Source organism: Garra rufa, chromosome 3 (genome assembly GCF_049309525.1).
Source record: "Garra rufa chromosome 3, GarRuf1.0, whole genome shotgun sequence".
Taxonomy (NCBI): Eukaryota; Metazoa; Chordata; class Actinopteri; order Cypriniformes; family Cyprinidae; genus Garra; species Garra rufa.
Window position 1 is genome coordinate 48,779,027 of NC_133363.1, and position 15,631 is coordinate 48,794,657.

General features: G+C 35.9%; 1 protein-coding gene across 1 annotated transcript in view; it reads right to left on the reverse strand.

Moving 5' to 3' along the window:
- htr2cl1 (5-hydroxytryptamine (serotonin) receptor 2C, G protein-coupled-like 1) overlaps nucleotides 1–15,631 on the reverse strand; it is a 124,563-nt gene that overhangs the window by 40,785 nt on the left and 68,147 nt on the right. The window contains exon 2 of the mRNA XM_073837230.1: nucleotides 1,668–1,769. The gene's annotated coding sequence lies outside the window, so the exon portion shown is untranslated. The remainder of the gene's footprint in view (nucleotides 1–1,667; nucleotides 1,770–15,631) is intronic.

A 15,631-nucleotide genomic window follows, 5' to 3' on the forward strand; every position in this document is an offset into this window, starting at 1 on the left:
AATTTTTGGTGCTCTAGTGGGTAAAAAACAGAACTGCATTCATCTCGCAGAAGAATATTGTAGCTGGAACTATTTCTCTCCGTTTATGTCTATGAGAAATCACGCAAGTACTGGACTATTCCGCCGAGGTTCCAACCAGAACCAGTCTGAAATAGAATATAAAAACTTATTATAGGTGTGTGTAGCCATTTGGAAAATGGATTCATGATGTACTCACTTATTAAATACATTTTATAATTTAATTTAATCACTCACAGAATTATTTACACATTAATTGATGAATAAATTATTGAAAAAAACTTTAAATAACTTATTGTAATTTTTTTATAATTAAGTATTTATGTAACAACTATAATTAAATCATTTCATATATTAATAATTAATTCATGCATTTTGCTATTCATCCATTCTCTCATTGCTCCTCTATTTATATGCTTATTCTCTTAATTAAAAGTGATAACAATCATTTATTTTTATATAGCACCTTTCACAACCTCAAGGTCACTTTACAAAGGAAAAGAGGAAACAACAAAGAATAAGAACAAAAGAATAGGATATACTTTTAAATAATTTAATCGCTCACTGAATTAAATATACATTACTGTACACTGCTGTTCAAAAGTTTGGGATGTTTTCTGCTCATGAAGGCTGCGTATTGGATTAAAAATACAGAAAAAACAGTAATATTGTGAAATATTATTGCAATTTAAAATAGTGTTTTATCTATTTTAAAATAGAGTTTATTCATGTGATGCAAAACTGAATTTGCAGCATCATTACTCCAGTCTTCAGTGTCAAATGATCCTTTGGAAATCATTCTAATATGCTTATTTATTATCAGTCTTGGAAACAGTTGTGCTGTGATACTTTTTTCAGGATTCAACAATAAACACTACCGTTCAAAGTTTGGGGTCAGTAAATTTTTTCTTTCTTTCTTTCTTTGAAAGAAATGTATACTTTTATTCAGCAAGGATGTGTTAAATTTCTAAAAAGTGATAGTAAAGACTAACATTGTTAGAAAAGATTTCTATTTTGAATAAATGTAGTTTTTTTATTCATCAAAGAATCCTGAAAAAAGAATCACAGGTTCCAAAAAAATATTGAGCAGCACAACTGTTTCTAACATTGATAATAAATTAGCATATTAGAATGATTTCTGAAGAATCATGTGACACTGAAGACTGGAGTAATGGCTGATAACAATTCAGCTTTGCATCAGAGTAATAAACTACATTTTAAAGTATATTAAAATAGAAGACTTTTATTTTAAATTGCAATTTTTCATAATATAACTTTTTCTGCATTTTGGATCAAATGAATGGATAAGCATAATAGACTTCTTTAAAAAAACATCAAACTTTTGAACAGCAGTATATGTAATGTAATAATTAATTATTAATTTAATAAACATATATGTATTCATAATCTGAAGAAATATTAATTAATTCATGCATTCTAATATTTGCTCACTCACTTTATGGATTTTTTTCACTCATTCAGTTTCTTCATTCTCCAGGTAATTAGTCACAAGAACTGTCCCTACATCGATTCATCCTACAGTATCTCATTCTGTAATCAATAATGTGTTCTAGTGATTGGAATTAATGTAGAAAGTAGCATCTGTTTCTCCCTGTGGGCCCTTCAACCTGCAGTTTTACAATGTTCACCTGAGAGCTCCTCCAGCAGGCAGGACTGCAGGGTGAACCGTCAGGAGCTTATCCACAGTCAGCTGCCAATCAAAGCCTTCTCTCCGACTGAAGAGCCTCCCGCTGTGGGAAAGAGACACACTCACTCAGACACTGCTCTTTTCCATCATCACTTACTCTTGTTCTAATCCTACGCACCCAAACAATGAAGCAACCCCGCCCCGCCATGAATATTCATCGGATATTTTAATTAGATGCAAAGCGAGTGTCAAGGGGACATAATGAAAGACAAGCAATTAAGGGGAAACGGGAAAGTTAGTGCCACCTTTGCCCTCTCGTTAAACGCCCAGAAGCCAATTGCTTTGTCAGCCCATTTCTGATCTACTTCCTTTTGAAATGCGAGCCATTAAAGGCCAGAAATTATTTGTAAAAATTAAAAGGAGTTCCCTCTTTGAAAGGCTGTGATCATTTATCTTTCAGGACGCTTTAACAAGCCTTTGGGGGACAACAGCGTTCCAATAGCTATGTAAATTAGAATGACTATGTGAAGCGGTTGACAAGAGTAGCTGTTTTGTTTTAAAGCAATTAAACTGTGGCTTTAAGTTTTTGTCTGCAGAGAGAACCGGCCCCACTTTTAGGAGTTTAAAAAGAGCGACTCTAACCGAGAAGGGTTCAGAGAGAAAATATTATTATTATATGAATTATATTCATTTACCGAATTACAAAAAAGAACAGTGTGAATAATACTCGTCTTCTGTTTCATGCCTGTCTAAAGAAGATAGTTAAGCAGGGAATGCCTTAGCCATTCTTTCTATTTTTCATCATTCGCTCATCTCCCTCCACAGCTCATGTACAGAAAAAAACAACTCTCACCACTTCACTGTCACATGGTCAACGGTGGGAAAAATGACTTTGCTCTTGAATAAATATGACTTGGGGTCCAACCCCTCATGCATAGTAATAATCACAGCAAACATGCACACACACACAAACACACAGGTTCGAGCACACATGCCTAAGGCTTTGCTGAGTGTGTATAATGGGTGGCTGAAGACAGACAGAGGAACGGGATCCCAAAACCTGCAAATCTCTGAGAATTGTAGGTAAACTGCTAAAACCAATCACATCATGTCTGCACGCCATCCTTATCAGGACTAGCACATATTATATTCTGTGTGATTTTGGAGTATCAGGCAAAACATGTCCATACCACCTGACATTTTAAGGTATTATATTTAGATTCAACTGAAAATGTTGCTCTGAGAAATACTTAAACACTTACACACTTAACCCTGGGTTAATGTCTCAATAACAGCCCAGATAAAAGCTAGTTTCTACCATAGGTTAACCCCTTATTGTGGTGCTAAAGTTATATAAAGTGAAACAATACGGTGCTAAAATGCTACAGTGAGTGTGCAGCAACAGACAGCCAATCATAAACTGCCTCAGTGCTTCCCTAATTAAATATGAATGTTTTTACAGTCACAGAAACACTTTCAGTCTGAGGGAAACCCAAGTTCATAGGTTTGATTCCCAGGAAATGCAATAACTGATAAAATGTATATGTTGAATACAATTTTAGACACTTTGGATACAAAACACTGGATTATTTAAAGTAAAACAGGAAGACAGGGCGGGACATGTCAAACAGTCCAGCCCCCTTTTTTAAATAGCCAATAGCATTTTCTTTTATATCACAGCTTGGGCCAGAGCCGTCGAGCTCATTAAAGGCGCATTTGAAAGCATAAGACAGCCACAATCTCATCCATATCGCTAAAATATAGCATTCAATGTAGAATTCAAATGGGTTGATACGTTTTGTGGTTCTCGCCGATTCACACATATGATCCACTCTGAGCTATCGTGTCTCTGGATCTGCTACAATAGTTTGTGTGAAGCAGTGCGAAACAAGACTTCTTTCACCCCAATGGAAAGCATATTTACACTGTCTGATTCATGCCCTTTGCACTAACAAATAACCTTAACACTAACAAATTCATACTAAAAGCCATAAAACTTTTTACTCAAAAACCATTTTGATTTTAATGGGGACTTTAAATATAAATATAAATCTGAAAATAAATAAATAAATAAATAAATAAAAATAGTATGCGACCAGCCGTTTGTTCTGGAATGCCATTGACACCATGTACTAACTACATACATGTGACGCGGCACGACACCGCAATGCAAGAAAAAGGTATATTTTACATGTTAATCTGAGTTTTTGTTCTAACTAGCCGCGACAGTGACACATCAAAATTTTGTTTTAGTAACAGTTTCTATCTTTGTGACGATGCGGATAGAACAACAACATACAAACTATGACAATAATTAGTATCTCAGGCTCTGATTATGCGCTTTATTCAGTGTTAAACGTGTCTAATGTGAGTTTGAAAATCATATTGTGTGACATTTTATAACTTTATTGTTGTGTAAAGTTTCAAAAAATGATTTGGACGTATAACAGAGTATTTCTGTGCCAGATACACATTTCTGGGTTTCTTACAAGTTTCATAAAGTTTTTTCTGATCATGGCTCTTCATGACGTCCTGGTATCGACCAGAGTGAGCGCAAGAGCGCACCCATCAACGCGTTTCATTCGGCTGCACTGCTGTACAGGACTCACTCGGGAAGAATTTCTCTAAAGAACTAAAGACTTTTTGGAGATATGAAGGATGTGGTACTACTCTATAGGTACTCAAGATTAACATTTGGGTGAAACTGTGTGTGTGTGTTTGCCTCCTTTAATAATGGTAAAAAGGTTTTATATTTTTATTTTATATTTATATATAAATTAGATTATAAACTTTTCCATTTCATTGGGAGTGCAGTGCACTTCTGTGCTTGTGAATGGCTGTGGTATTTCAAGGATTCTGTCTCTTTGTGCTGTTGTGTCACGTCTGGTGTGGACAGCCAAATTGCTTGTTGCTGGAATCTTGATGTGTCGTGTGTAGTTAGGACACGGTGTTAGAGTGCAGAAATCACTTAAAAGTAACTTGGATATCAAAATTCACAGATTAAAATAAATAAGCTGATTGCCCATAAATCTTAAAATCCCAGCTCTGATGTAACAGGTGGAGGAAACACGGCCTGTGAACACACATCCATAAAGCACTTACACAAGATCCTCCTGCTCTGCAGGAGAGAGACTCTTGATGTGGATGTATGTAAAAAAAAAAGTGAAAAAATCTTCAAACAATGCAACAGAATTCTGTTTTTGAACATTGGACAGACTCCTGTGTATTTACAAAGCTACACTTTGGGGACTAAAGCTAAAACTGACAAAACCTCAACATGGGGATATCCTCAAAGATAAAATGATTCCAAGCTATAAGTTAAAGATTAAAAAATTTAATAAAAAATACTTAAAATCTAAGAAAAATGTAATTAAAATTGTGAAGACCTAATGTCCTCACCAAATAAAACCAGAAATGATTTGCAATGTATCGAGCAGCAAACCATCTCCACTTGCGAGGCTTAATAAACTTAACACATTTTAATAAAATGGCTTAATAAAACACTAAACAACCACTTAATGAACATCTAAAAGTACAGTACAATAAGGTTTGTGTGAGGATTAGGTGTAAGGTCAGGGAATAGAAAATCACATTAGCTTAATATAATACAATAGAAGTCCATAGAAAGTCCACTATAATTGAAAATCAATAGTTTGAGTGGTCAGAGGGTTTCTCAAATCTCTCCTACAGCAGGCGTTTAGTGATAGATTAGGTTTCTCATTATCCAGCTCTGTGCTGCGCCTCTCAGAAGACATTGGCCAGTGATTCACTGAACCAATTTAACCAAAACCACTCCTGGAAGAATCAAAAGAATATCCTCCTTAAACACCTGTGATTTACCGCGGACACTCGGGCGATATGGGAGAAATAGAGCTAAATGATGAAATACTGTGTAACAGGACTGACATACGGCAGAAAGAGAGAGAGAGGGTAAAGACGTAATGTAGGAAGACTAGATCACAGATGAACATTGAAATGCTTATAATGAGTAGAGCTGCCAACCTTCCCCTTTAATAAGAAATCATTCCGGCCTGCAAGGAATGGAGTTGGATTTTGTATTGAATCCATAAGGGACAAACTAGGAGAGTTGTGTGAGGCTTAACATTGGCTGTTGCTATCGTTTTTATATACATATACAGCTCCAGGCGTACGCTTTGCCTGTGTAGCATTTGGTTTTGTTTACAATCTGGTCAGTTGTCACAGATGGTTCATTTCTATCTGAAATGGCGCATGTGGTAAAAATACACGCTGAGTGTGAGAGTGTGCCTTACTTTCTCTGCTGAAGTCGACATCCCCAGTAATGAGTGATAAAGAGAGAATCATCTTATATACATAAAACAAGACAACGTGTGCGAGACTGGTAGGTTTGTAGCGGGTGTTTGAAGTAACTAATTAACTGCAGAGACAGATTTGACCTTTTTCTCAGACTACATCGATTTCCCCTAGAGCACTCACACACATACATACACCACTATAACACTCACACAGATAAATAGATAGATAAAGAGAGAATGGCACACTGTAGAACTGACAAACACAAGATACTGTGAGATAGAAAGTATCCAGTTATTGTGAATATCTTTCACAATCAAATCTTTGATTTGCAGCTGTGTTTATGTTAAAGGGACTATATTATTCTTGGATTTTGCCTAAATACACTTAGAATGTTAGTCAAGGTTTCTTGCATCAAAAATAGTCATAATTTAATTTTACATTCGTCACAGCGTGCGGCGGTGTGTTAAAATGAGAAAATAGATCTTCCATATTATAGTCAACAAATCTGTCCACACTCGAATCACCCAATGCTTTCAGATGACAAACACCTTATTTCTGTTACACTGCTTGCAAATAGCCATTTCACTAAGCCACTTTATATTCCCCATCCTTCTGAAATAAAATTATGAATGTCTATATACTGTAGTACATCAAACTCTTTTATTTCATAGAGGAAGGAATATTGATTTTTCCATGATACAGCGTCTATAAGAAGTGTTGGTCTTGTTTATTGTGTAATGTTTTGTTATTTTACAGCACTGAATCAGAGGGGGTTTAATTGGGCATTTTTGCCACTGATCAACAGCAAGAAACTTGTCAAAGTGAGAAAAATTATTATATTATTGCGATATATTAGTGCTGGGTGGTTTGACCAAAAAACTTTTTTTTAGGATTCCGATGTTTTCATAGTTTATCATGGCTTTTCCATGACTTTGCCTTCATACAAATCAGTATGCATGAAACAGTTGCACAGCATTTTAATCACAATCCAAACAACACATGCTACATGTACAATGGGCAGTTTTTGATGCAAATTTGAAGCAAAAAACAGAATGGTCAGACCTTAGCTTTGTAAAATTATGCTACATAAAACAACTGCACGAAACGAAAACCTCAGATGAGCTGAATGAGAAGCAAATTCACTCTCTGACAGCAGGTGGCGCTTAAGGACTAGCAGCAATACAGCATTTCCTAGGTTACTGCTGTAAACAAAGCAGTGCTGTGCTTTTAAATACTACATTAATATGCATTATAAGGAGGTAAGATGAAAAGAAAATACAATTTAAACTTTTTAAAAACACAGTCAGTTCCCCTCAGAAATACGTTCATATTTATATATTCTTCCAATATTTTGCACATGGTAAAATGAGTTTCTTTGCCTGCTACAGTACTCTCCTTCTTGCATTCGTCTTGGGCATCTCTGGCTTATGTTAATGGCTATTTACAGTTGGTTTATTAGCCCAGTTAAAGAATTAGTTGTGTTATTAATACTGTAGTTCTAAAAGTTCTCCAACCATTAGTCAGAGGTGTATCAGAGATCCCGAACCTGTCCACGTTGCTAAACCACTTGTATGCCAGTTTTGAAAAAAATTATTCTGTGTGCATAATTCAAACCGGTTGACCGTTCAAACCCATATATCGCTCAGCACTATCATATATTGTATAATTATATATTGTAATCAATAAAATAAGATATATGATATTATATATCTTATGATATTATTATATATGATATAATACACAGGAGTCTGTCCAGTGTTCAATAACAGAATTCTGTTGCATTGTTTGAAGATTTTTTCACTTTTTTTTTTACATACATCCACATCAAGAGTCTCTCTCCTGCAGATATAATAAATAGCATGGCTGCATCAAAAAATGCAATTTTATATTACCTTTGCATTTGTTAACACTATTGGTAAGGTTTAGGGTTGGGTTTGGTTTAGGGGATATTTCCAACATGACAGAGCATTAACTTTTAGTGACACATTTTGTATTTTGAACAGCCGCAATACGTACCTCAAGCAGCGTAATAAAAATGCAGCAATACATGCCTGTACCAACGTAATAAAAACTAACCAAGCTCACGTAATGAACGTGTTTTATCGCCACTCTCTGAACATTTTGCTTTGAAACGGGCCCAAAACACCCAGTAAGATGCGTAATTACGATGCTGCAGAAATGTATATAGAGGCAGGTATTTTCTTGAGCCTGGGATGAATGTTTCATCTACAATTTAAAGTTTCCAACACATAAACATTACTTCACCTGGTCTTTCGTGTGCACAGAATATTGTTTTCAACTCCACCTAAATGGTACATTAATATTCATTTGACAAAATAAAATAGTTTTTTAGAACTCACATAATTTTTAAATAGAGATCACCTGTGAGGCATCAAAAATTTGATTGTATTATAAATGCAGCTCTAGCTAGAAGGTTCTGAAGAGTGAGTCTGTTTAGTTTTCTTACAGTATGAAGTAAAAAGAACACTCTGAGCAACACTGCGGAAAAATAATTAAAAAGCACAAGGCATATAAGAATACAAGAAGATTTCCAAGTCATTAAATTACCCTTCGAGTACAGCTGAGCCAGTAATTAAGAAAAGGAAACAGTACGGCACAGCTGTAAATTTACCTAGAGCAGACTGTCCTCAAAACCTGACAGAGGGAAACTAATGATGGAGGGCACCAACAGACCAACTCTGAAGGAGTCACAAGCTGCAGTGGCTGAGTCTGAAGAGGCCATGCATAAAGTACAATAACTCTTGTCCAGGTGCTTCACAAGTCACAGATTAACATGAGAGTGGTAAAGAGAAAGCCTCTGCCAGCATGACTTTCATGCACACAATGTGAAAAAGCTACAAGAAGTAAACATCTCAGAAGTGTGGAAGCACTTCACCGTGACAAAAAGATGCTAAAGTACAATTTGTTCAGCTGAAATATATGGAGGCTTGTTTCTGAAGAACTAAGACAGGTTTGATTTTTCACCTGAGAACACAAAACCCTGAACAGTGCAATTACCCAGTTACCCAAAATTCGTTTTTGGTTTCCGGCTAAATAAATCTTTAATTTCAGTTTTGCTGTAATGCATCATTTTGGTGCATTACTTCTAAACATACTATTTGTTGAAAGCATGGCGTCAAGCCAAACACTGTGCATCAGAACAGAAACACGCCGTCTCTACTGTGAATCACGGTGGTGGCGGCTTCATGCTGTGAGGAGGTTCCCTGCAGCAGACCTGGAAGGCTTGTGAAATCAACGCTGCTGAACAACAGGGAAATCCTGGAGGAAAACCTCCTGGAGTCTAAGACACCAGCAATTTGGGAGAACATGTTTTCCAGCAAGACAATGACCCCGAGCACAAACCCAAAGCTATGCAAGAATGATCTAAAAACAATGTTTTCCTCTGCTTGAGCTGCATCTGAAATAAATTTGAGTTAAAAAAAAACCTTTAGTATTCATTATGCTGTCACTCTTTTTCTTGAAGAAGAAAATTCTTCAAGTGTCCCTGCACCACCTCAGCTCCATCCATTATTTTAATATCTCTACTTTATAGTAACCATCATTAATCCATTAATTAGTTCAGGTGGGGGCTTAAAGCTTGTGCCCCTCCTTTACGCAAAACAAGCTAAATCTCTTTAGTTCTACGACTTTTTAAGGATTAGATGGATGTGAGCTCATGAAATCTTATTAAATCCTTAACGTGTGTGACAGCAGCATCAGTCTTGTAGGTCTACAGCATGGTTTCCCAAATGAGGATTTCATAAGAAAACCACAGGGGTTCATGAGTTGATGAATAGCTAATAATTGATTAAATCAAAAAGTAAAATTTAAATAAATAAATGGGACTGCAAAATTAATCAAAAATTAGATAGAAACGGCGATGTACTGTAGCTAAGTGCAATTATGAAATCAAAGGCTCTGATTTAATTGAAGTAAGAGTAGTCTGTTAGAAAATTAAAGCTTGATTTGAAATGTTTAAATCTTGAAGGTTTAAATAGTTTGAAGACATAAATATTGGCATCTTGTAGTGTCAAATAAAATAACTTTTATAATGATCAAATTTTTTTTAAATTTACAACAGTAAGATATTTGTCTTAATTTTTTCATTTTTATAATTAGAGTTAAGGTTACTTGGTTTTAGCAGTAAAACATGAAATGTTTTCATATGAAATGTTAAAACCGTCATTTATGTCAAAATATTTGCCATACAGTACCAGTCAAAAGTTTTTGAACAGTAAGATTTTTAATGTTTTTTTTTTTTTTAAGAATTCTCTTCTGCTCACCGAGCTGGCATTAGTTTGATCCAAAATGCCACAAAGGCGGTAATATTGTGAAATATTTGTACTGTTTAAATAACTGATTTCTATTTAAATATATATTAAAATGTAATTTATTCCTGTTAACAAAGCTAAATTTTCAGCATCATTACTCCAGTCTTCAGTGTCACATGAGCTATCAAAAATGAATCTAATATGCTGATCTGTGTTCAAGAAACATTTATTATGAATATTTAAAACAGTTAAGTATTTTTTTTCAGGATTCTTTGATGAATAGAAAGATCCAAAGATCAGCATTTATCTGAAATAAAAAGCTTTTTTTTTATACATTATACACTATACCATTCAAAAGCTTGGGGTCAGTATAATTTTTGTGGTGGAGAATTTATAGAAATTAATACTTTTATTTAGCAAGGATGGTTTAAATTGATCAAAAGTGATGATAAAGATAAAGATTTATAATGTTAAAAAAGATTTCTATTTCAGATTTAAAAAAAAACGTTTTTTTTTTAAGTTTCATCAAAGAAACCTGACAAAATTCTACTCTGTTGCTGTTTTCAACATAATAATAATAATAATAATAATAATAATAATAATAATGTTAATAATAATAGTAAATGTTTTTTGAGCAGCAAATCAGAATATTAGAATGATTTCTGAAGGATCATGTGATTGGAGTAACAATGCTAAAAATTCAGCTCTAAATAACAGGAATAAATTACATTTTGAGTTATATTCAAATAGAAAACAGTTATTTTAAATAGTAAAAGTGTTCTTGCTGCACTTTGGACCAAATAAATGCAGGCGAGCAGAAGATAAAAAAGTTTAAAAAAGTGTTTAGTGTTCAAAAACGTTTTAGATTGTTCAACTTTTTTAACTATATATATGTATATGGGGTCTATGGGGTTCGGCTGACGAACAAGTTTGGGAACCCCAGATCTACAGTGAAGTATAATGCTGCAGCAGAGACCAAAAGCAGCTGTTTTATGACTGTGTGTGTGACCCGGGTCCAGATCCCCCGTCGACATTCGTGTGTTCTGTTTGCTGGGGTTTCTGGGTTCAGTTGAGCACCGGTAGTGGAAAGAACGCAGTGACCTGTGGTGTTCTTATCTCAAGCTGAGCCCTCCGTTAAGTGTGTGTGTTTCAAGAGGAGTCCTCTGTTAATCTACTGCGAGACTGTGATTGTGACTGAGTGTAGCCTGCTGTGAATCACAGATGTGACTTTGCATGTGTTGCCCTCTCTCTCTCTCTCTCTCTCTCTCTCTCTCTCTCTCTCTCCAGCACGCACGCACACACACACACACACACACACACACACACACACACACACACACACACACACACACACACAGGTTTGTTTCGTCTTAATGAGGACATTGCATAGACTTCTATTGATTTTCTATCAGGTTAATGATATTTTCTATCACTGAACTCAAATGTACCCATCACAGAAACATGTGCAAAACACTAGATTTAAATAAAACATCTTTTGGCTGATTTATAAGTCATTTTAACTTGTAAGGACTAGTTAATTGTCCTCACTAGTGGGTTGTCAAAGTATTTCACAATATAAGTGAGGACATTTGGTCCTTGCAAGTATAGTCAAAACAAGTAGACACACACAGACAGACAGGCAGATGTGTTTCGTCTGACCCATCAGTGATTATGTAAATAATCATGTGCACAGACTAGTGCTTATCTGTGCCCACCTGCCTGACCCCTTTCTTAAGAGCCAAATATAAACATACTTGTGCTGTCTTTTTAAAAGAAGTAATACTGTCCATCTTTGCTCTTATTCTAAACTAAATCCATTCCATAATTTCTCTGTACATTTTGGATCTTTAAAGCAATAGTCGCCAAAAATTTCAATTCCGTCAATAATTACTCACCCTCATGCCATTCCAACGAATACTCACACAAAGGTGTATACATTGTTGAATAAAGTCATTACTTTTGTTTTCTTTGTGCACAAAATGTATGCTCGTAGCTTCATAAAATTAAGGTTGAACCACTGATGTCACATTGACTACTTTAACATTATCCTTAGTACCTTTTCTGCCTTGAACGTGCCAGTTGCGTTGAAGTCTATGCAGGGTCAGAAAGCTCTAGGATTTTATTAAAAAATATCTTAATTTGTGTTCCAAAAATGAATGAAGGTCTTACGGGTTTGGAACGGCATGACGGTGAGTAATCAATGACAGAATTTTCATTTTGGGTGAACTATCCTTTTAAATGCACACATTAAAGGAACACTCCTCTTTTTTCGGAAATAGGCTCATTCTCCAACTCCCGCAGAGTTAATAAGTTGATTTTTACCGTTTTGAAATCCATTCAGCTGTTCTCCTGTTCTGGCGATATCACTTTTAGCATAGCTTAGCATAGATCATTGAATCCTATTAGACCAATAGCATCTCGTTCAAAAATGACCAACGAGTTTCGATATTTCTGCAGTTATATCGTATACTAAGACCGGCAGAAAATGTAAAGTTGCGATTTTCTAGGCCGATAAGATTAGGAACTACACTCCCATTCCGGCGTAATAGTCAAGGAAGTTTGCTGCCGTAACATGGCCGAAACAGGCGCAGTAATATCACGCAGCACAACGTGACCAACTGCATGCACAGGGAGTGTTCCTCGTTGGAAGTTACCTAGCTGGGAACTAATTTCAGGTGCTGCATGATATTACTGAGCCTGCTGTGTCCATATTACGGCAGCAAACTTCCTTGACTATTACACTGGAATGGGAGTGTAGTTTCTAATCTTATCGGCCTTGAAAATCGCAGCTTTGGATTTTCCGCCGGTCTTAGTATACGATATAACTACAGAAGAGTCAAGTTTTAAATAGGACAAATATCGAAACTCGTTGGTCATTTTTGAACGCGATGCTATTGGTCTAATAGGATTCAATGATCTATGCTAAGCTATGCTAAAAGTGGTATCGCCAGAACAGGAGAACGGCTGAATGGATTTCAAAAAGGTAAAAATCAACTTATTAACTCGGGGGGAGTTGGAGAATGAGCCTATTTCCAAAAAAAGTGGAGTGTTCCTTTAAGTCTTGCGGTTTCATAAAGTGATGTATGCTGTTATATTGGTATCTATATGGTGTTTTGAACTTGATTATAATCCTGCTTTTCTTTTTCACTTGATATCTTTAAATCTTTCTGTGATTGCATTTGCATGTCTATCACCTGTGTCAGCTGAAACGTACATGTTAAAGGCATAGTTCATCCAAAAAGGAAAATTATGTCATTATTTCGTCCTCAAGTTGTTCCAAACCTGTATACATTTTCTTTTTCTGCTAAACAAGATATTTTGAGGAAGGCTGATAACCAAACAAATCAACAGGAAACAAAACTGAATATAAAAACGTATACAGTTTTAGAACAACATGAAGGTGAGTAAATGATGACAGTATCCCTTTAAACTCTGTTTTTAAATCTATATAAAATATGAATAAAAACTCTTGAAAAGAAAAGGTCTTTTTAAATGTCTTTTTCAAATAAACATATTTATGTCACAGGTGTAAAAACCATTACATTATGCAAATTTTTCTGTACTCGTACATTTGTGATTTTGCATGCATGTGTAAATTGGGTGTGTAGATTGGCTGTGAAAATCATCTTAGTGTACACGAATGATTATCTATAACATCAGTGAGTTTGTGTGTGCACATGTCAACATACAAATGTTCATGCATCATTACCAGCGCAGCGCTCAGGTCAGCGTGTATAGCCTGCAGAAGTGCAGCTGTCTGTGAAGAGTAACAAGAGCTTTCTTAATTAGCCCAATTGGTCCAAATGAACCCTTCTACTGAACTCCCTAATGGACGATTTCAGACTTCTAACATACTCTGTCTGATTTTCAATTGCTTCTTCCATCTTTCATGTTTTAAATGCTGCCTCGATGCTGTCCTACTCATAAAACCCTTGGCTTTCTTTGTTCCTCTAAGCTCTTAGAACACAAAACAGCATTTTCTTACTTCTTGTTCTTCGAGGAAAAAAGCAGTTTGATGTTCTAGTGGTTTATAAACTACTCTCATGTACATTAATCAGCATAAAGTCTAATCCACTTTCAGATTTCTTTTTTGGACTATTTAGAGAAACCCCTTAGACATGTAAAATGACCAACCACTCTATGTTTTTACATGCCAATTAACTAATGCCACATCACATTTTGCCAGACCATTTTTGTATGCTTTTCCACCAGATGTTCAGGCTTTAGACAGCAGAACAAAAAATAAGTGAAAACAGAAAAGTCTAAATTGAAATGTTAAAGGGTTAGTTCATCCAAAAATGAAAATTAGCCCATTATGTGTTCGACTTCCTTCTTTCAGATGAAACCAATCAGAGTTTGGATGGGTGTTCCTCTTCTTCAGTCCAAAACAAGTCCAATAAAGTGCATCCATCCATAATAAAAAGTGTCTCGCTGTCATCCGCCCAGAGCTGCTTCCTTGTACGACCAGTCAGCGCAAGCTAGATATTTTTCGTACAAAAATGAATCGATTCACTACAGGAGGCCTATATTCACCCCTGGAGCCATGTGAGGCACTTTTTATTATGGATGAATGCACTTGTTTTGAACTGATGAAGAGAAACACCCGCCTATGCTGTTCCAAATGCCAGAATAATTCTTAATATAACTGCGATTGGATTCATCTGAAAGAAGGAAGTCATATACACCTAGGATGCCTGAAGGGTGAGTAAATATTTGGCTTATTTTTTTCTTTTAGTTAACTTTCCCTTTAACTTAAAGGTTGTATCAGCGATTTCTAGCCTGAAACATAAAGTGTCAAATTCAGCTGAGCTTTCTTCACGATCCGCTCGCTGCCTGCCCCATAAATTGTCTGTGAAAAAACCGCGTCTCTCTGGTCAGCCTAGGGTCCGAGATATGCCAAAAAAACAATCGGCACTACCAACCTTTCCACAGATAAACAAACAGTGTTCCAACCAATCAGCGTCAGGGGTTTGGTGTTGTGGACTTTCCTACTGGTGCAGGGATGTGAGGGAGGCGGAGCGAAAGTCCACAACACCAAACCCCTGACGCTGATTGGTTGGAACACTGTTTGTTTATCTGTGGAAAGGTTGGTAGTGCCGATTGTTTTTTTGGCATATCTCGGACCCTAGGCTGACCAGAGAGACGCGTTTTTTTCACAGACAATTTATGGGGTAGGCAGCGAGCGGATCGTGAAGAAAGGTCAGCTGAAATTGCCACTTTATGTTTTAGGCTAGAAATCGCTGATACAACCTTTAACTTTAAATACATTTTGTGCACCCCAAGAACCAATTTTGAAAACTCCTGGAATTAGTTCATATGTTAGTGCCAAAACTCTAATTTACTCACACAGGAAAGTGCATCTAAACTACTTCCTTCACTAATGTCTGACTTTGTGCTGTTAGTAAAGTGATTTGTCTTC